This window comes from Periplaneta americana, chromosome 13 (genome assembly GCF_040183065.1).
Source record: "Periplaneta americana isolate PAMFEO1 chromosome 13, P.americana_PAMFEO1_priV1, whole genome shotgun sequence".
Classification (NCBI taxonomy): domain Eukaryota; kingdom Metazoa; phylum Arthropoda; class Insecta; order Blattodea; family Blattidae; genus Periplaneta; species Periplaneta americana.
Genome location: NC_091129.1, coordinates 162743476 through 162766582, shown reverse-complemented (window position 1 = coordinate 162766582; position 23107 = coordinate 162743476). Strand labels below are relative to the sequence as shown.

General features: G+C 35.6%; 1 protein-coding gene and 5 non-coding genes across 7 annotated transcripts in view; all 6 read left to right on the top strand.

The window, feature by feature from the left end:
• The window catches only part of Dh31-R (Diuretic hormone 31 Receptor), a 1450252-nt gene that overhangs the window by 468076 nt on the left and 959069 nt on the right, over positions 1–23107 (top strand). The window lies entirely within an intron of this gene.
• Positions 20991–21062, top strand: TRNAD-GUC (transfer RNA aspartic acid (anticodon GUC)). The gene has a single exon. It is a non-coding gene; the product is annotated as a tRNA-Asp (tRNA).
• On the top strand, positions 21276–21347 carry TRNAD-GUC (transfer RNA aspartic acid (anticodon GUC)). Its single transcript has one exon. It is a non-coding gene; the product is annotated as a tRNA-Asp (tRNA).
• On the top strand, positions 21562–21633 carry TRNAD-GUC (transfer RNA aspartic acid (anticodon GUC)). The gene has a single exon. It is a non-coding gene; the product is annotated as a tRNA-Asp (tRNA).
• On the top strand, positions 21848–21919 carry TRNAD-GUC (transfer RNA aspartic acid (anticodon GUC)). Its single transcript has one exon. It is a non-coding gene; the product is annotated as a tRNA-Asp (tRNA).
• On the top strand, positions 22133–22204 carry TRNAD-GUC (transfer RNA aspartic acid (anticodon GUC)). Its single transcript has one exon. It is a non-coding gene; the product is annotated as a tRNA-Asp (tRNA).

Below are 23107 nucleotides of genomic sequence, written 5' to 3'. Positions count from 1 at the left end.
GTGACGAAACACCTGTGTGAGGAAGCTAATTCTAACGAAGTCGCCATAACATCCCCGCGAATACATGTAATAAAAATATGGAGATATCACTTCGCTGATAAATCGGTCTCTCCCTCTCCTAATTACTGCTTCAATCCCGATAACAGGGAATCACAACAAGACGTATTGCCTTACTTGATGGACATGAGCGAGAGGCGAGAGATTTGTTTAAATTAAATAATGTTCATACCCGAGCTCTTATCTGTTGTGTTTCACAAACAAAGCGTCGAATGAAATCATCTTCAGCAACAATAAACTTTCCTAATTTTGTGTTGCAAGATCTCTCCTCCTTGTCCACGTTAATTTATTCTGTAATAATAACACTGATATGCTGCCTAGCAGTTCTCAGAACTTGAGGCGATACTATTACGAAAATGGATCACGGATACACCACACAGCGCTTAGAAACACGAAGCAACCGAGAATTCTTAAAAAGATAACGTACTTCTGAGTGACATAATTGATTTAGTTTTAAAATGTTTAAAAGTTCTTGTAAATATTATTTAAGTAAATAAAACTCCAAGATTTATGTGTTTATAATAGATTTCCTGAAAAATATGTATTTACATAATTTTTTTGTGAAAATATGTGTTTTTATGTGAAATAAAATTCGTGTTTTAAACTTGAAACTTTATGTTTGGAATTTTTAACTTTGTTAATTGTGTTTTATCACACGCAAAAATAATATTTAATTACACAGAAATCCGTTCCTTACTAATAACCCTATTTCATGCTGTATGTGATAATCTGGAATTTGTTTTACGTATGTAATCTTCATTCTTAGAAACGCCGTTGTATTGGTATTTGAAGTGCATAAACCCACATAGCATGTTGTGTGGAAGGTATTTTGGTTAGTGGCATGAATCCATTGATGTTGTGCGATTAATTGTTTCAGAATATGGAAGGATATTAGCCGTCAAGGAATTTCTACTGTGGTATTGCTTTGTTACAACAGATGGTTTATTCTATCATGTTATTAATCCCCCTCCAAACATTGTTTATCTTACTTTGCTGCTGAATTTCAAACAAGAGTGCCCTCGGCAACATAATGAAACTATGTTATTGTTCATATGCAACGTAAACCTGGTGTGTGAATAACTTATACAGTGTGTTGCGCAAGTAATTGAAAAATGATTTAGACTGTGGAATAGACGTTACATAACACTAAAATATCTCATTTTTCTCCTTCTAAAATTTTTATTTCGGAGTTGCAGTAATGAATAACATCAGAAATATTTACAAATATTCTCTTCCGCTACACAAGCTTAACCTTATCTGCAGTAGAGTTGCTGTTATCAAGCTAAAATGATCTCGTCTACATAAACTAATAGATATAGGCCTATAAATAATTGAGTAAATGGCGATCTTACTCGTGTTAATTATGTAAGCATGTGCGGCTTACAGCTGTTTCGGTGCTACTTGACACCATCCTCAGAGCCTTCTGTGTCTCGGCGCCATCTCAACTTCGCTACCTGTTGTGTGGGTGCGTTCGTGTAATGAAGAGTTGTGTCAAATAGTGTGTGTGTGTGTGTGTGTTCTGAAATTTATCTGTGTGTTGAGAATTTGATTAGGGTGTATTTTAGTGTGTCTGTATACTTCATATTGTTCTAATGTGTTGAACTTGTTCGTTTATTGATTGATTTATTTACTTATTTCTTTGTTTGTTTATTTATGAATTTAACTTACTTATTTATGAAATTAATTTATTCAAGAATATTCCTCTTGAGCGAGGTAACGAAAATCCAACGTAAAGTGTCGAGAAAGTTAATGAAGATCAAATTTCAAGTAGGTCATCTGAAACGTAATCATAAATGTAGCTAATATACGTAAGGAATCAACATTTTTCAAAATACAGAAAATGCATGACAGATATAGTTTACCATATCACATACGCGACACTTAATTTCATCTCTTACTTCTAGGACACGATGGAATACCCAAAAATCTGAACATAACATCATGAAAACTTAAAACCTTAAAGCTCATATAGAGACGTCAAGTAAAAATCATTTTTCGGCATATGAGAAATGTTAAAATTCTCTAAATCGGTGTTATGGCATCACAATACTTCTGTAATTGGAAAATAAAATTTTTCACAGAAATAAGAATAAACTAAACTTTTCACTTAAAAGCATTATGATTTTTGCTGTTTCAATTACTTTTGTTATTCTAGACTTCTCGAGTAATCCCAGATCTGAAGTTCATCTACTTTCCACAGTGTATAAAAGTTCTGGTGCTTGTGGTCCTTCTGGGTGCAACTACCCTTTGTTTTGTGGGCGACGCGGCGGCCGGAATGTGAGGAATTCATTGTGCGAGTCGAATCGGTGGCAGGGGACAGGCTGTTGCATGGTGTGTGGTTACTCTGCGACCTATTCAATTTCCTAATCAATTACTTTGAGTAAATTAATTACCCCAGCTTTCAATGCTGCAATACGCAAACTGATAGCCACTAGCAGTTCTACAACTAGAAAATAATCTACACTCGACACTCTACAATTCTGATCTGATACTCGAATATTCATCGCAACGAATTTACTTTTCTTTTTAAATGTCTTCTGCAGTAAAGTTAAAAACAGCGAAATTTCATTTTTATTTATATTTTATTATTTTTTACTTATTTCTATAAAGCCACATTCGACAATTTATTTGATTTATTTCCTTATTTGTCCATAAAATAGTTAAATTATATGATTATGTCTCGTGATCAGAATATTGTACTAAATGGAAATATAAGACTTGGAAATTTGTGCTTCAAAGAGGTGGAAAAATTCAAATACGAGTGTCTTAGAACAACAGTAACAAATACAATGACACTCGGGAGGAAATTAAACGAAGAATAAATATGAGAAATGCGTTTTATTATTCGGTTGAGAAGCTTTTGTTATCTACTGTGCTATCAAAAAAGCTGAAAGTTAGAATTCGTAAAACAGTTATATTACCGGTTGTTCTGTAAGATTGTGAAACATGGACTCTCACTTTGAGAGATGAACAGAGATTAAGTGTGTTTGAGAATAAGGTTCTTAGGAAAATATCTGGGGCTGAGAGGGATGAAGTTACACGAGAATGGAGAAAGTTACACAACGCAGAACTGCACGCATTGTATTCTTCACCTTACATAATAAGGAAAATCAAATCCAGAATTTTAAGATGGACAGGGCATGTAGCACGTATGGGCGAATCCAGAAATGCATATATAGTGTTAGTTGGAACGCCGCCGGAGGAAAAAAGACCTTTGGGGAGGCCGAGGGGTAGATGGAAGGATAATATTAAAATGGATTTGAGGGAGGAGGGACGTGATGGTAGAGACTGAATTAATCTTACTCAGGACAGGGACCGATGGCGGGCTTATGTGAGGGCGGCAATGAACATCCTGGTAAGTAAGTAATAACTTTTTAATCAACACAATATGTATGCAAGAATTCTTTTCATTTTGATATCCTAGCAAAACGACCGGCACTCTAGAGAGAGTTGTATTCAATAGTAGGTTGGAATGGTTAAAAAGATGAAAGAATCAGAAGCTTGAGATCATCTCTGTCCAGGGAATAGTAATCCAGCTGCGAGGAGACCCTGACAATGGCATATTGTCCTACTGGCAATATTTCATTCGTGGAATTTCAATTAAAACCAATAAAGGAACTATATCAAACACGTTACAGAATGGCTCTCTTTGTTTGCTTGTGATCAAAGAGGAGTACTGACAGTAGCATCTGCTAGCGAAATTTGTGAGTGTAACAACAGCATGTCAGTTATTCTCAAGCAAAGATGAAACCAGAGTCTACAATGCAATTATTGCCCACGTTTTAAGTTGTGTCATTCCTCTGTATTGAATTTCTGTGAATTACACTTTCTTTCCTTCATTATCAGCGTCTCATATCCATACAAAATTCTCATAACAGAATTTAAGAGAATATTTCGACTTTTTCTTTTGAATATTTCAAGTGATCTTATTAATAAAGTGTACGTATTTTAAATGAAGTTCATTTGTTGCTTCTAACTTTGATTAGTTTTCATCGGTTAATTAACAACACTTATAATATGCTGTTACTAAGGACCGTATTTACCAACGTCGACAAATTGTTTATTCTGGGTTTTAACTAAAAAATCTTAGAAAACAGTTACCTTTGTATTCACCAACAAAATTATAACGGTTAATTGGGATTATCTGGGTTTAAAATAAAAAAAGCATAATAGGCACTTAATACAGTTTCCATTGTGGCATAAAATGATCTTACTTAACTTTTGAGAAAACTCATTCGTATGATTAATCGAATTCAACTTACTGTCAATATGAAAACCCAGTAATTTCACTACAGCAGAAGGTTCAGCATCTATTTTTAAACTGAAACATGTAGTTTGGGTCTTACTTAAATTTAAACTTAATCTAATTGCACTGAACCAATCAGATTATTTATAATATACTATCCAAATTTACATCATTAATGGTTTGAAAAACCGCAGCTTCATCAGCATACATAACCATCCGATTAGGAATCAATATGGGTTAATTATTTACAGCTACAATAAAAAGAAAACGTCAGAGAATGGAACCTTGAGGTACACCACTTGTTAACTAATTAAAAGGAGAATTAATTGTTCAGATCAAATTTCTGCTCATTTGACAAAACTAAAATTCAACCATTTATCATCATATTACATTTAAGGAAAGGTTGAGAAGATTAGACTGACAATGTAATTTGTAGGTGCAGTGTAATTATCTAAGTTGTGTCATGTAATTAATTAAGTTGATATGTAATTAATTAAGATGATATGTAATTAAGTTGATACGTAATTAATTAAGGTGATATATAATTACTTAAATTGGTAATAGTTGGGTGAAATAGGTTAGGTTTACTTTTGCTTATTATAGGCGTTATTATAGCATAGTTTTTATTTAAAGTCCTAGGTTTATTGCATCTATTTATTTATAGTTAGAAGTAAATTTACGTTTATTGTATTATTTTTGCTGTAATTATTGTATTACTGTAATGGTATTATTGTATATTATATACCACTGCCACCAGGTATATACCCAATTGTTGTGTTAATAAATACATACATACATAATGCACTGCTCTCTTAAATTGACTGAGCATATTGAGAATTAAATCGAAGGCTTTCCCAAAACACGATATGAAATTATTCATATAAATAATTTTATCTCGAAAAGGAAGCAAAAATGAGCAAAATCACATTACACCTCTTGTTTTAATATCTCAAAGAATAATCCCCTGCAATTATTAATGACTTACACTTTACTTTGTATATGCAATTATTGTCAAGTCCGACATTAAAATGTATGTAAGTACTTCTTTCTTAGTGAATGTTAATTTTAAGATGTTATTTACTGTTTATTGTAATTTATCTTTGTAATTTTATTATGTATTGAATCCTCCCTTGAGCACGAGATCACTCTCTTTCAGGGAAGTGCAAGAAATTTAGTATATTTAACATTTTTCATCTAGCAATAAACTGAATAACCCTGTACATACATCAACATCAGAGCTCACTACAACGAAAGATGAATGAACATGATTTCCGGATCGCAGTTATATAGGATATGCATTTGCGGAATTAAATGTTAATTGATACCCTCTACCAACACTACAAATGTATTAGCTGCTCCGGTCTCCTGTCAGATGTCAGTTACTCAGAATGCCAGCTCAACGGACGTGTAACAATCGATGTCCATTTGACGTCTCGGCGTTTGGACGTATAGGTACACATTTCAAAGTAGGACAGGAGCGTAATGGTACTCGATACAAAATAGAAGTGAACATTGACTCTTACTTTCATGCTCACATAAGACTTCCACTTCAAGGTTCAGGTTTTCGCTCTATTATTACTACAAACAGGTTTACAATGTAATATCTCATCTTCCTGTGACCAATGTCCTATGTTCTTATCAGAGGCGGCTCCTGCATATTTCTTAAGAGGAGAAAAAAGTTAACAGCGCGAAATGACACCTTCTTGAATGAAACATACTACAAATTAGCCTACATGCATACATGTAAGACCAGGTAGTGTTGGAGTTGGCCTTCCGTTCTGTATAGCAATAATCTGTTCTTGTAAACTGAGTTTCCTAAATTGTCCAAAATATATTATGTTTTCACTTCCATTCATTGTTGAATAATTGCGCAAATTAACAATTACAATGAAATTCACAGCCTCGTAGCATTTTTCGAGCACACTACAGCATCACACGTGTTGGAAGAGACTAGCTACTAACTCGTAACCGGAACCGTTTTATGGAAATGGGAAATAATCTGAGGAAGGCGAGAACACTGCACCCACCCATGTGGTCTGTGTTGCCACATGTACATTTTACAAGTTCAGTATCACATGCTTTTTGAAGAATGACAGTTCTTGTAAAGTCATACTATCATTATTATTCAAAGCTGCCGGTGGCCGATTAATTTTTTATGTTAAAAATAATGTAGTTTGGAGTACCTACTTTCAGTTTCAAATATATTTGTACAAAACTGACAACTTCGCTGTTGCCTTGTCTAGTAAAGAATGAATAGAAGTGAATTTCAGGGGCCAACTACGTAGAACTACTTCCTCTTTGTTTTACATAAACCCGACTTTAACTTTCAAATATCCACGAAAGTTTCAAACCATGAATAGTAGCCTATATAAAGTGCAATGAATAATATTTTTGATTTATAATAAAAAAAGTTTACATGATATCTTTCATAGCGTTGCGTTAAAACTGTTTTTGTTGTGTCTCCTCCTAGATGTGTTATAGTCCGGTTGAATGCAGCATCGTTAGGTGGCAGCAGTAGCGAGCTTGCTGCACGACCAGTCGGTTTCTATTTCCCGCCCATGCGCTGATTCAGAGGAGGATCTCCTCCCTCTCCGTTCATTTACTCGCTTTAAAACTCTGCTTCTTTCTCTGGCCGCTAGTGCGCTGTTGTCTATGTGTGTTAACTGCAGTAGGGGAGGAATGGAGTGCCTTTCCTCCACACAGACAATCTCGCATCTTTCTCACAGTTTTCTACAGCACATGAGCGCGCGTCGTTTAAAACTCGATCAACCGAGGTTTTCTTATAGCTGTGAACTTAAAAATTATCGAATCTTCCTCGAATTTCAAGGCACATATTTTATTTGGTATTTACTTTCAAAAGAACAAAATGTGAGGACGACGTTCCTCCCTTCCCTCCCCCGAAGAACCGCCACTGGTTCTTATTCTTTTCCTCCAATTCTCTCTATCTTCCCAATCCCGTTCTTGCAGTTCTCTCTCTGCCAACGCTCATGTCTCGCAACCAGGTGTTTTGTGCTCTACTTATGTCTCTGTCTCTTTCTGGAATTCAATCTAAAACTCTTCTTGGTAGCCTTCCATCATCCATTCGCTTTACATGTCCATACCATTCTAACTGTCTATATTTTAACGAAATCTAAAATTGAATTTTCTTTAGTCATCTGTTGCCTGATCACTTCATTTCTTACTTTTTCAAGTTTAGAATGTCTGGCCGAACGTCGTAAAAATCCGTTTCTAATACTAGTAATTTTGATCGTAAATTTTGATTTAGCTTCCATGTTTCCACTCCAAATCGTCACCTGAATGCAAGAGCTAGGTAACTAGAAATTTGCGTTTTTTAGTTATCTCTGTTACAGCATAACAAAAATTGCACAGAATGTAATGCAAGAACTAGGTAACTGATCGAACGATACCAGCGACATCTATTTTCCAGTATAAAAAATAGTTAAAAGAAAACGAGACATATTCCTTAGTGCAATAAATAAGTAAATAGGCAATGTCACAAAATATGAAAAATCAAGTTACCTAGTTCTTGCATTCAGGCGACGATATGTTGTCAAACTTTGGATAAATATTTATTCTCCTTGTCTTAAAAATAGTCTTGTTCCATAATATTCCATTTAATATAGCTGTAGCTAATATTACTTTATTATCCTATGTGTAATATCATCATCCTGTGTACTATTTTTATTAATTTGACTCCTAAGTATTTAAATTCGTTGCACCCTTTGAAGATGCTTATTCCATCTTGCAAAACCTTATCTATTGTATTTTCACCACATCCCATATAAAATGTCTATTCAAAATTTATTTTCAATCCCCATTTGTCATACTCTTCAATCAATTTTCTAATAGTACATTATGCAACGAGCCTATAATGACAGTAATTAAGAAGTGAGTATGGATATTTATGAAACGAGCGCAAGCGAGTTTCATAATTTTCATACGAGCTTCTTAATTACCATTATAGGCGAGTTTCATACGACTTTTTATGCTCGACCATATTTCTAACTTGAAATTACCGGTATTCAGATGTATACATTTTATTTGTATCTGACAAGATCGGAAGTGACCTTGTTCTAGGTCGTGAATTGTGAGATGTGCGCAGACGCGAAAGTATTGATTTTTTCCGAGGAACAATAATGTCATTGACCTTGACGTAGTCCCGTTAAACTTGATAATATTATAATATTATAACCTTGATTATTGAATTCGACAATGAAAAACGAGATGGCAAATTGAATTTATTTGAATATTATTTACAATTAACGCTAATTATTATAGTAACAGAACATAATCTTCTGCGACAGTATTGGATTTCCAACCTCTGTGACTTTTCGCTAATTCTCTTTCGATTGCATATCCGAGAATAATTGATACTTGCGGTTTTATAATGGTACAAAGCTGACTTGTCATTGGCTGAAGACCTATACTTTAATGAGTAGGTGTACTTTAATGACATGCATTAAAGGACAGCTACCAGGTGTATAATTAGTACATTTCGGCATGGTCGAGCATAAACATATATTCTTCATCATCACCTAACTTTTTAACAATATGTGCCGTACTTTCAAAACAGTGAAAGAAAATACGATGTTTCATCTTTCTACACGAATTACTTAACCAGCGTTTTCTTTATATTCGGGTATTAATTAATTTATTTTATGCTCGACCATGCCGAAATGTAGTAATTATACACCTGGTAGCAGTCCTTTAATGCATGTCATTAAAGTACACATATTCATTCAAGTTCAGGTTCTCGATTATTCTCGGATATGCAATCGAAAGACAACTAGGAAAACGTCACGCAGGCTGGAAATCCAATACTGTCGCAGAAGGTTATGTTCTGTTACTATAATAATTAGCGTTAATTGTAAATAATATTGAAATAAATTCAATTAGTCGTCTCGTTTTTCAATGTCGAATTCAATTTCAAGGTTATATCAAGTTTAACGTTTATCTTACTCTCTAGGTTATATCAAGGTCGTCGACATTCGTTTCCCGGAAAAAATCAATACTTTCGCATCTGCGCACATATCACAATTTACGAGATTGCACAAGGTCAGTTCGCTTCCCAGTCACATAAGAACAACATGAATACTTATGAATAATTTCAAGTTAGAAATATGGCCGAGCATAAAAAGTCATATGAAACTTGCTTACTATAATTATAGGCTCGTTGCATAATGTACTAAAACTTGTATTTTATCTACAGAGGGGAAGAACAAAATTGAAGACAACTACCCAAAGGGATTAAGCGCTAAAATCAAATTTCTGAGATATTGATGAATAACTCGGTACCAAATGCATTATGAATTGTTGAGATATCTCCAACACTACCGTTCGCGGTACGAATGAGTCGCAGTTGAACTACTACACAGCCATTCAGTATGATATGCTCATATGGATGTACCTACCTTAGATTGAATAAAGTTAAAGTAAAAAAATAGGCATATAGCTCCTTTGGAAAGATAGGACTTTAATACTCCTGCACTGCGACTAATCTAACTATAGTATTCATGCAGTCCTCTGTGAAGGAAGGGTTGAGATGAATGAGACACGACGGATCGGTTTGTGGCTCGATAATACCTCAGGCAAATCCCTGTTGGTCATCACGTTTAATTGACCATGCTCATGTTACAGCGGTGTCGTCAACTGGGCGCCCCTGACAGGTCTTGTGAAATGCTTACCCGCCACACAGGCACCGATTCGTGGTCATAAGCATTGCATTGCTAAGTTACACATCTGGCTGGCAATGTACAGTAATTCTTTTATTTTAGTTGGTTATTTAAAGACCCTGTATCAACTACTTGGTTATTTAGCGTCGATGAGATTGGTGATAGCGAGATGATATTTGGCGAGATGAGGCCGAGGATTCGCCATAGATTAGCTTGCATTCACATTACGGTTGGGAAAAACCTCGGAAAAAAACCACCCAGGTAATCAGCCCAAGCGGGGATCGAACCCGCGTCTTAACCGACTGAGCCATGCCGGTGGCTGTACAGTAGTAAAATAAAAGGTAAAAGTATCCCCGTAACATGCCATGAAGGCACTTGGGGGGCATGGAGGTAGAGGCCCATGCTTTCCATGACCTCGGCACTAGAATGAGATGGTGTGGTCGGCACCACGCTCTGACCGCCTTTTACCCCCGGGAAACACCCGGTACTCAATTTTATAGGAGGCTGGTGGAAAAAAACAAACCACTGCGGATAGCATGTGAAAGTCTATAAAAAAAACTGAGCATCACGGTGCAATGTGGTCAAAGAGATTAGGTAACACGAGTACATACTAACTTTTAAACGATTAAGAAGGCTGTAGAGATGAGTACATATTCGCGTTAGGTAGAATGTTTTTATTCTTATGAATATAAATATGTTGTAGTGGTTACGAGTATATAATCACAGGAAGTGCTCATACTCAAAAGTATAAACCTTGAGAAAGTACTTAAGATTTATTCTTACTGCCCATTAAATAGGCCGACATTAAATCATCTTTATTATTGTTATTATTATTATTATTATTATTATTATTATTATAACGAAATTCAATATTCTTATATTGTTATATTGCAAGTTTAGTTTTCTTGCTCTCCTGAAACATTTACTGCAATGGACTTAGGATGTTTATCAATTTAAGTCTTGAATTTTCCAAACATTTTCCAAACCCGTTTCCCTCATTACTTCTAAATTGTTTTAGATACATTTACGAAATTTTGTATGCCGGAGAACAAACCCTGCCTCTAGTACGGTTTCAACAATTTAAATTCGTTATTAATTAATAATTCTTTACGTAAAAATATCCCGCGCCGTGGCGTAGTGGTCTAAGGCGTCCTGCCTAGGACTCGCGTTACGGAATGCGCGCTGGTTCGAGTCCTCATGGGGGAAGAAATTTTCTCATAAAATTTCGGCCAGTGTATGGGACCGGTGCCCACCCAGCATCGTGATGCACTTGGGGAGCTACGATAGGTAGCGAAATCCGTTTACGCAAACCAGCTATAACGGCTGGGGGGCTCATCGTGTTAACCACACGATACCTCCATTCTGGTTGGATGATCGTTCACCTCTGCCTCGGCATGTGACCGTGAGGCCAGCAGCCGGCTGGTCGGTCTTGGCCCTTCGTGGGCTGTAGCGCCAAGGATTATTATTATGTAAAAATAAATTTTACAATTTATGACAAAAACTCTAAAAAATATTTCTTATTTTTATATACTCAACTGACACGGACACGATTATTAACACAGTCATTCTCAATAAAAGAGAGTAGAAATCATTTAATATATTTAATGTGTTACAACATATGAGAGAAACCAATCAGAAAATGTAATTGGCCTTAACAATATTTTTATTCTAAAAACTGTTTATTGATCTAGAGGTGTTGTCTAACATTCTAAATGTGCTAAGTGCCAATTTTTCAAATTTCATTTTATTCAATTTAAGGTAGGAATATCCATATCAGAATATAATTCTAAATTGTCTTTGACGCAGCTCAACTGTAAGTGACTCATTCGTGCGCTAAAAGACAGTGTTGTAGGTATCTCAACATGCATTTCGCAGTGTGTTCTTCATCACTATCTCAGAAAATTGTTTTTGGTACTTAGCACATTTACAATCTTAGATCCTCACTTCCTATACCAAATTCCAGAACAAAATTAATTTTATTCAGGATATGCAGAACTTAAATTTTGAATTTTACTAAATTTATTTTAGTCGAAGGTATTCATACCCCTTAATCAGACGTCTCCAAAAGCTTACTCCCGAGTAAGCCCCTGAACGGAACCGTAGCCAGTACGTAATGAGCGCGCTCCGCCTCACCCATCCCCATCTGTACTGTACTCAATGTTTATGCGCAAACGAAGATCAGTGGCGGATTGCCATTATCATTGTGTTGGTCGGAGTGTTCCACCGTTTCACAATGTCTTCTAGTCATGGACGTAGTACATTCAAGAGTGGATAGGAAGATACATTTTTTGTGTTAGTGGGGAGAATGTGAAATGCTTAATTTGTTCGAAAATTCTTAAGCGTGTGTTAAAATTCAATATGCAACGACAATACTAGACTCTTCAGAAAGAATATCATACAATTACAGGCATGTTGGACATGTGAAAATAATTTATTTTGGCGCTATCTGTATAACTTTTGGTTATACATAATAATCAGTATATTACAATACGTTTACACTCAGTTCCGTATAACAAACCTATGTTTTTCGTTTCATTTTAGGTGAAATGCGTAGGCCCACAAATATTTTGATAAATATAAAACAAGAAAATACAAACACAAATCACACACGTGTCCTCAGTCGTATACAGGAAAAGCTTCTTGCTAGCTATGTTCTAGCTTGAATATTGGAAAATCAATGAAGCCCTTTACAGAAGCATAATTTGTAAAATAGTGCATACAGGACGTTACTAAAATATTGTGTCCAGAACGAACCCAAAGTTTAAGAAAATTAAATTGTTTCCAATTACAGTTCAGAGAAGGAATTTCAAGATTGTAAATGTAATTGAATCTGAAGTCGAAACCACAATTAACCAGTTTGTAGCTTACTCACTTGCATTGGACGAAAGCACAGATAGAAATGACACAGCTCACCTAGCCATTTTCATCCGAGGAGTTAATGAACATTTCACTGTGTCTGAATGTCTTCTGGATGTAATTACAAAATACAACTGGAGAAGATTTTTTCCAGGCACTGAAAGGCACCATAGAACAGAAGAGGTTGAATTTGCAATGGCTTGTGTCAATAGCAACAGACGGGGCTCCAGCTTCATAGTATTTCAATATAATGTACAGACGTATAATATTTCTTATTCTTTTGATGTTATTATCTGTAAACATGAGCAGACCGTTGCCGCGATCCCCCACTGATCGCTCCCATCTGTTGAGGTACGAGCTCTTCCCCTTCTCTAGCTTTACAGCACACTGTGTTCGGCGGGCAGCATCGAGAGCACGAATGACGATACGCTTTTTGGAGATCTCTGCCCTTAATTATGTGCTAGAATTATAATATAATCAATAAGTTCGAGTTCATACTGTACCAGAATAGAATGATTAGAATTTAATACGGTATTCGTCTGTACGTAATTGCTCCATTTGAGCTCCGATGTGTTAAGTGGCAAACCGTGTCGACAGTCAATAATTTAGAACTTGTTTCTCTTGCTGATGTGTGGAATTGAATTCCATTATTAACTCCTTTCACTGAATGTACGTTTAAAAATACACAATGATCGACGTAAAAGAGAAAGGACATTTTGACACTGAAGACTGCTTTTTGAGTGTCACGCTAACATTTTAAATGATTCAGTTGTATCAGATTGTGCAATTAAACAAGAATATCGAGCCGCAATACTAAATAGTGCAATGGAGCATACTTGCATTGGACACCGACGTAGTGGAAGGAAGAATAAATCATACTCCCCGCTTCACCCCGGATGAAATAATACATCCTAGGAGACACCATTAATCTTTTTATTCGCCCTGCTTATGCCAACAGTAAAAAGTAGTATCCATTTCTGAAAATCTAAAAATATCTGGATTCGGTACACCGAGGTGATATTTCAATTTCCTAAACAAATTATAAATTTGAAATTTTATACACTTGTTATATTTCTTATAGGCTCTAAATAATGTGTATACCAAATTTATCTAATTTGGTTTAATAATGTGTAAATTGGTAACATTTATGTAAATTAAATTATTTGAAAAAAAAAAGGTATTATTCCTATAAAATTTAATTTTTTATTTTCTTGACATTTCATTTATTATAACTAGACTTCGTGGAATTGCCACGAGAATCGTAAGGTTTACTGCGCACGCGGTATAGACTGTATGAGAAGGGGGCGTGCAACGGATGGAGTATGCCTCTGATGTAAACACTGAGCAGTATACTACGGTTACAATAAAACCTGTATCCTGCATTCAAGAAATATAATACATGATCATTGATGTAGGAAATGTCTAAACATGTAAATACACAATTATTTTATAGTGAGATATATTAACTCTGTCACAATGTCTTTATATCACGCCATCTAGCCACTCTTAAAGATTGTTTGCATATTTTACAAAAAATGGCTTCCTCTTTAATACTAAAATACTTAGTATCAAACTCCTCTATAAACACGCGCAATTCTGAAGTAGGCCTATTATATCGCGGCATGTTTGATTGAATTCTTGTCTGCACTGAACAAATGTTAAGCTTTGACTATTCCAACCACAGTAATGCAAAAACAAGTGCTTACATAGGTATACATTAGCTGTAGCTGCTCTATCTATTTGGACCGGTCACAACTCTTAACATGAACTGCTTATACTACGAGACCGGGCGGTCGCTCACCTCCTCTATACTAGAGTTGGGTCGATTCGTGAACGAATCGTTCATTCGAACGACTAATAATAAAGAATCGTAAGAATCGATTCGTGGTATCAACGAATCGTCGTTCAAAAGAATCGTAACGAATCGTCGTTCAAAAGAATCGTAACGAATCGTCATTCAAAAGAATATTAAGGAATCGGCATGGTATCGTAACCCACGATTCTATTCGTTGTTTGATGTAACCTGTCAACGGACATTTCCGAACCGTGTCGAATGCTCCCGAGTGAGAGTGAAATCAAAATATGTACTGCATTTGTTAAGCATGGAAAATAATGAACACAAACCTGAAATTTGCATAGTTAAATAGAGATGTAATGCAAAAAATGTACATCATAATAAGGTTCAGTTGATAAATTATAATTTAGAGACATTATCTTGGGTAATTTTGTAGACTAATGGAGGTAATACTGAATGGTTCCAGCCAATGAGAAAGAGACAATCCAATGTCTCGCCTCTTATGCCATCTATGAGAGAGATGTAGAACGTTTTTGTTCTACGCGTGGTTTGCAAAGGAAAGTGTCTTGCGACGATTCAAAAGAATAGTTGGAATCGCAGACTGGGAAGAATCGTGAACTCGTTGACGATTCAAAAGAATAGTTGGAATCGCAGACTGAGAAGAATCGTGAACGAATCGTTAGAATCGATTCGTAATGTGTGATTGAATCGTTGGAATCGACTTCTGAAAAAGAATCGTGTTGCCCAACTCTACTCTATACTACCAACATCGACAACCTGATTGCATGCTGCGTGTGGCAATTCAACGAAGTCTAATTATAACTTTTAAACGCACCAAAACAATGAGTTTTCATTTCTGTTACACACACAAAAGAAAGAAAAAAAAATCTTGTATTGTCATTTCTAAAAAAAAAAAAAACAACTAAAACATTAACAACTCCGGGAAAAAATATTTAGAAAACGTGAGACTTAAAGAAAATTCTGATAGCATGTATTGTTACACACATCAAATAAGTTTTACAAAAAGTTATTCATGTAGTACAGATTTTGTAGAAGAAGCAATATTTTAGCAAAGCAAAATGTGCAAGAAACACAAGCAGAGAAAAATTAGTTGTGAACATTTAAATGATTATAAACACAAGCATATGAGTTTTAAAAATCATCATAGAAATGTGCAATTCGAATGGCATAAGGGCATAAAATAGCGTCAGCGCTTTTTTAGATCATGAAAATGTATATTCCTAAAAACTAATAATTTATTTTTTTACCAAAAATTATAAATTTTCAGCAAGATGTATCCTTCAGAATCAAAAGAGCCACTTGCAAAAATGAGAGTTTCCCACAACGAAATTAAGAATATGTGAAAACAGAACTAACTTTTTATCACCTAATGTCTCATGCAGAATTACATATTATCTCAAACGTGTTTCGTTCCGGTTACTATCCGTCTGTTGTAAATTGACCGGTGTCGATTTCAGGAACTAGCAATGTGCATCATTCCCTCCACGAATGCTTTGATCCCCTCAATCCCCCGCGCTTCGTAATTACAGATAATGTCTCTTATACAACGACAGTGTTGACTCAACCTCAGCGGTCTGTAACATTGAACGCGTAGTATAATAGATTTCGTATTGGTATGGTTGTAATAAATTAATATTAGAGTAGCTTAATATCAAAGACGCACATCTGATCTCAATCGAAATTTAGATAGCTGTGGCTTTTTGTACAATTTTTCATGCTCTTTCCAGTTATAGTGAAACCATATACAAACTCTAACACTACGTTTATAAAATAAATTGTGTTAACTATTACAAAGAACACTGTGAATTAAAAAATTGCCTCTAGATCAAAACTATGGAGACGACAGATGTCCGTCTTTTATATTAAACTACTCATTTGATTACATCAATTTAAGGTTATCTTCTAACAGTACCACAATTGTACAGGTAAATATAAAGGAAAAAAACTAGGTCTATGTAGTACAAAATTATGCTTCATTATGCTCAGAGATTGTCCTGTCTTAGAAAATGGGTCATAGAATTAACGTCATAGAATCTCTTAATTGGTAGCATTTATAATCTCACAACAACATGAGTTAACTTTCTTATTTGCAATTAATTCATTTTTTATGAAGTACCAGCTACAACAGGACTATTGTTTGGAACACTCAATGTGTATGATGCTGATAGCTTGACTACAATATTTTATTATTTACGAAACAAGTCCCAAGAGAAAATGGTTGTTCAATCATAGTCATGACATCACGAAAATTTGAGCGGAAGAAAAGTAGTCCACAGGCACCAATGATACAAAAACATCAGAAAACAGAAACAATCTGTAAAAGAAGTACTCTCATAACTTTGACGCTAACGACACAAAGGAAGTTCAAGCACAAGTATATTTCCTATGGTAAATTCTTCACAATGCCGAGTGAATATTATGTTCACTATTTCACTGTTTAGCCATATGAATGAAAAAACTACGAGATATTGCTTCAGAGAGAAAGAAACATTTGATAATATGAGAATGTATTTCTGAACATACCGACACTAATCATTTTTGTAATTCGTTAGCATATATTTTTCAGGTGCCTATAACTACATATTACATTCCTACAACAATCATCTACTTGAATGACATTGGGGCAAAATTTGTCGATAATTTTTTCGCAAATGAAACTCTTGCAGATAGGGATCTCTGAAGATGCAGTTGTTTCTTATGAGGATAGTACAAACTTCAACAATGAATTGAAATATTGCAATGCACAGAAAATGAATGGCAGACAGGTTTATATATTAGAGATTAAAAAATGTTAAATCGATATTGTGGTTAAAATGAACTTTTCTGTCTTCCTACTCATTTTCAATATTTTCCACGGAACGTCTGTAACAAATTACATTTTTAACGATTTATTTACTCACTGCAGTTTTGTCTCCAACGTCAACCATGTTCTTCATGATCCAGGGTGCAGGCCAACACTGTAACGAAAAGAAATCCACTATAAACCTCCTAAAATCTATAAAAGAGAAATAGGCTTTATGATAAAATAGAGATTATTGAGATGTGGAAGAACCAAAATTCATTGATCTAAATACATACATTCTGGCATAATAAATTTTTTCCTATAAAAATTGTAATTTTTCAGTAAGTTTTCATAACTAGCCATAGTAACATATAAGACATCATCGTATTCATCATCATACACAATCTCGCTCTCGCGCCTGTGGAATATCCTACACAGTGACATCAGAGACTGTCGGAATTTAGTAGCGTTCAAAAGCAAACTTATTAAGCATTTTCTTACTGCGTAGAGTAGGTTTAATTTTTACTTAATCAATAAAAGAAATGCTTCTCTCTTCTTAACTTTTACAATAAACTGTCCAGCTTTTATTAATCAGTTAATCTTTTAGTACTTTGATTTTTATTGAATTTATAAATTTAATATTAATGGTAATTATAATTGTAATTGTATTCTTAATATTGTAGTTGTAATCCCCTGGTAGAGGAGAGGAGAAGAGAAGGCCTGAAGGCCTTATCTCTACCACGATAAATGAATGAATCAATGAATGAATCAATCGATGAATGAATCAATCGATGAATCAATCAATGAATCAATTAATCAATATATAAATAAAAATAAATAAATAAATAACTTCATTTTTACAGACATTTGGTCCCTTTATAAACTTCAGGGGATTTCACATAAGTAATCTCTCAGAGTGCGTATAGGTCAGTTTCTATCTGATCCTTTTCCAATTCACTGCGGGCTGAAGCAAGGAGATGCACCGTCACATTTACTTTTTAACTTTGTTCTAGAATATGCCATTAGGAAAGTTCAGGATAACAAAGAGGGTTTGGAATTGAACGGGTTACATCAGCTGCTTGTCTATGCGGATGACGTGAATATGTTAGGAGAAAACCCACAAACGATTAGGGAAAACACGGAAATTTTACTGGAAGCAAGTAAAGAAATAGGTTTGGAAGTAAATCTCGAAAAAACAAAGTATATCATTATGTCTCGTGACGGGAATATTGTACGAAATGGAAATATAAAAATTGGAGATTTATCTTTTGAAGAGGTGGAGAAGTTCAAATATCTTGGAGCAACAGTAACAAATATAAATGACACTCGGGAGGAAATTAAACACAGAATAAATATGGGAAATGCCTGTTATTATTCTGTTGAGAAACTTTTATCAACCAGTCTGCTGTCGAAAAATCTGAAAGTTAGAATTTATAAAACAGTTATATTACCGGTTCTTCTATATGGCTGTGAAACTTGGACTCTCACTCTGAGAGAGGAACATAGGTTAAGGGTGTTTGAGAATAAGGTGCTTAGGAAAATATTTGGGGCTAAGCGGGATGAAGTTACAGGAGAATGGAGAAAGTTACACAACACAGAACTGCACGCATTGTATTCTTCACCTGACATAATTAGGAACATTAAATCCAGACGTTTGAGATGGGCAGGGCATGTAGCACGTATGGGCGAATGCAGAAATGCATATAGAGTGTTAGTTGGGAGACCGGAGGGAAAAAGACCTTTAGGGAGGCCGAGACGTAGATGGGAGGATAATATTAAAATGGATTTGAGGGAGGTGGGATATGATGATAGAGACTGGCTTAATCTTGCACAGGATAGGGACCGATGGCGGGCTTATGTGAGGGCGGCAATGAACCATTGTCAATTTATACCATTGTCAATATATGTATTATACTATTCTTGCCAATTCATACCTTACAATATTACTTATATTATTCCAGTCTTCATTTATTTGATTTCATTAATACATTTGTAATTCACTCTATTCAATTGTCATTATTTTTAATTATGTCACTGAACTAATTTTAATAATTATTATTTGTGCTATTTATTTTGTTGCATTTGGTCAATTGATTAATGTAGACTATTATATTGATTGTATTTCATCTCAGTGCTATTTCTATCATTCATTCTCATCATCATTTGTTGTTTTGTTTGTATCTTGTGCTAAACTGTAATTGGCCTTGTGCTGTTGTTTCGCACATTAATATTAGAAATAATATTAGAAATAAATAAAAATAAAATAAATTATTATTATTATTATTATTATTATTATTATTATTATTATTATTATTATTATTGCTGAGAGCATGCTAAACACACGGCAGAGACAATATGTGCTCATACCTTATATTATGTTTCTGTTACACTTCACTCCTGCACATGAAAGGGGTGAAGTACATTCCCCTACCACACTGTGTGGCGGGTAGTATCTCAAAATCTGCCCACCACTGATGTGGAGCATAAGGTGAAAAAGAGTGCTTCTATAAAACCATTTGTTCTTCTTTAATTATAAATCGAATTGTGCAGTTTCGTACGCGGACCTTAGGTTATAATTTATTGATGAAAACTGTACAAAATCCTCCCTCTATTCAGTTATTTTTGGAGGGCGAGAAGTGTTAAAAAGTTGGCAAAGCGAGCAAACAAAACGAGACGTGAAGCTGCTGTGAAAGCGCAGATACAGACTTGGTTAATAATGAATTTCTCTGCCCCGTTCCTGAAATTGTATTTTTGGCAGACCACGGGGAGGAAGGAAAATTAAAATTTTATCTCCGCGTTAGCAAAAAGAGCACGAAATGAATATCGAGCTTCAGAGGTGAAACGCGTCGACTGGGTCTCTCTTAACTGACGACGTCACAAATCATGCTGAGCCACTTGGTGGACTTGGCAGAATGCTCGATGTACCCGCGATTTAAACGGTATGTAGTGAGGATCAAGTAAGAGTAGTTTCTAAAAGCCTAATTTGGTCGTATCTTCAGTGTTGTCAACTAATACCAGATATCACCAAAGAGGGAAAATCACAATGGCATTTGTACTATAATAATAATATTATTCAATATTATTCAAATCAACTTTACAGGGAGTTATACCTCAAATCTTGATTTGCATAATACACGTCACTGTTCGTTAACAGAAAACCACAATTTAAGTCACACGGAGTTAGTGTGCACTCGAAGTTGGTTGCTTGACGGTTGTCAGCCCACTTTGAGGTCTGTGGATATAGAGGGAAAAATTGGATCGGTGTCAGTTAGAGTTCCCGACTAGCTCAGTGGTAGAGCGTTGGTACGTCAAACCAAAGGTCCCGGGTTCGATACCCGGCTCCGGAACAATTTTTCCCTCGAAATTATTCAAATCAACTTTACAGGGAGTTATACCTGAAATCTTGATTTGCATAATACACGTCACTGTTCGTTAACAGAAAACCACAATTTAAGTCACACGGAGTTAGTGTGCACTCGAAGTTGGTTGCTTGACGGTTGTCAGCCCACTTTGAGGTCTGTGGATATAGAGGGGAAAAATTGGATCGGTGTCGGTTAGAGTTCCCGAGTAGCTCAGTGGTAGAGCGTTGGTACGTCAAACCAAAGGTCCCGGGTTCGATACCCGGCTCCGGAACAATTTTTCCCTCGAAATTATTCAAATCAACTTTACAGGGAGTTATACCTGAAATCTTGATTTGCATAATACACGTCACTGTTCGTTAACAGAAAACCACAATTTAAGTCACACGGAGTTAGTGTGCACTCGAAGTTGGTTGCTTGACGGTTGTCAGCCCACTTTGAGGTCTGTGGATATAGAGGGAAAAATTGGATCGGTGTCGGTTAGAGTTCCCGAGTAGCTCAGTGGTAGAGCGTTGGTACGTCAAACCAAAGGTCCCGGGTTCGATACCCGGCTCCGGAACAATTTTTCCCTCGAAATTATTCAAATCAACTTTACAGGGAGTTATACCTGAAATCTTGATTTGCATAATACACGTCACTGTTCGTTAACAGAAAACCACAATTTAAGTCACACGGAGTTAGTGTGCACTCGAAGTTGGTTGCTTGACGGTTGTCAGCCCACTTTGAGGTCTGTGGATATAGAGGGGAAAAATTGGATCGGTGTCGGTTAGAGTTCCCGAGTAGCTCAGTGGTAGAGCGTTGGTACGTCAAACCAAAGGTCCCGGGTTCGATACCCGGCTCCGGAACAATTTTTCCCTCGAAATTATTCAAATCAACTTTACAGGGAGTTATACCTGAAATCTTGATTTGCATAATACACGTCACTGTTCGTTAACAGAAAACCACAATTTAAGTCACACGGAGTTAGTGTGCACTCGAAGTTGGTTGCTTGACGGTTGTCAGCCCACTTTGAGGTCTGTGGATATAGAGGGGAAAAATTGGATCGGTGTCGGTTAGAGTTCCCGAGTAGCTCAGTGGTAGAGCGTTGGTACGTCAAACCAAAGGTCCCGGGTTCGATACCCGGCTCCGGAACAATTTTTCCCTCGAAATTATTCAAATCAACTTTACATGGAGTTATACCTGAAATCTTGATTTGCATAATACACGTCACTGTTCGTTAACAGAAAACCACAATTTAAGTCACACGGAGTTAGTGTGCACTCGAAGTTGGTTGCTTGACGGTTGTCAGCCCACTTTGAGGTCTGTGGATATTGAGGGAAAAATTGGATCGGTGTCGGTTAGAGTTCCCGAGTAGCTCAGTGGTAGAGCGTTGGTACGTCAAACCAAAGGTCCCGGGTTCGATACCCGGCTCCGGAACAATTTTTCCCTCGAAATTATTCAATAATAATAATAATAATAATAATAATAATAATAATAATAGTGGTGATAGTAGTAGTATAATATAAGAATAAGAATTGCTTGTTATGTCCCATTAAGGTCAAAGGCCTCCCCGAGGGTGTAGCTCTATCTATAGTAACTCACGAAGTGAGCTATTCCGTGTAAGAAATACGTCTTGGATCAGAGGTCTCCAAAAAGCGTATCGTCATTCGTGCTCTCGATGCTGCCCGCCGAACACAGTGTGCTGTAAGGCTAGAAAAGGGGCAGAGATTCGTACCTCAACAGATTTATTTATTTATTTATTTATTTATTTATTTATTTATTTATTTATTTATTTATTTATTTATTTATTTATTTATTCTGGTGTAGTTAAGGCCATCAGGCCTTCTCTTCCACAACACCAGGAATACAAATACAATAACAGAAATAAAAAGGAAAAAAAAAACACTATAAACGAAGTAAAGTCACACAAAAATATACACAGGTTGCAGTCACACAAATTTTAAATGAGTGATTAAGTAAAATTAATTGTATCCTAATTAACTAACATAAAGAAGAAACTTGCGATTTTAATCTGGAGTAAAAAAAAAAACACAAATCGACACTTCTAGCAATATCTAAAAAGCATTAAACAAGACAAAATTTTCCAATTTAATTTTGAATTGTGATAAAGTCCGGCAGTCCCTGACATCATTAGGTAGCGAATTCCAGAGACGTGGTATTTCTACAGTGTACGAGGATGAGTATAGAGACGTTCTATGATGAGGGATAGAAAGAAGTGCTTGATGTCGGTTTCGAAGAGTTGTAAGAAATTGAAAGCGCGATAAGAGATAATTCGGAGTAGAAGTATGCATGATTCTAAATAGAAGAGACAGTGAATGT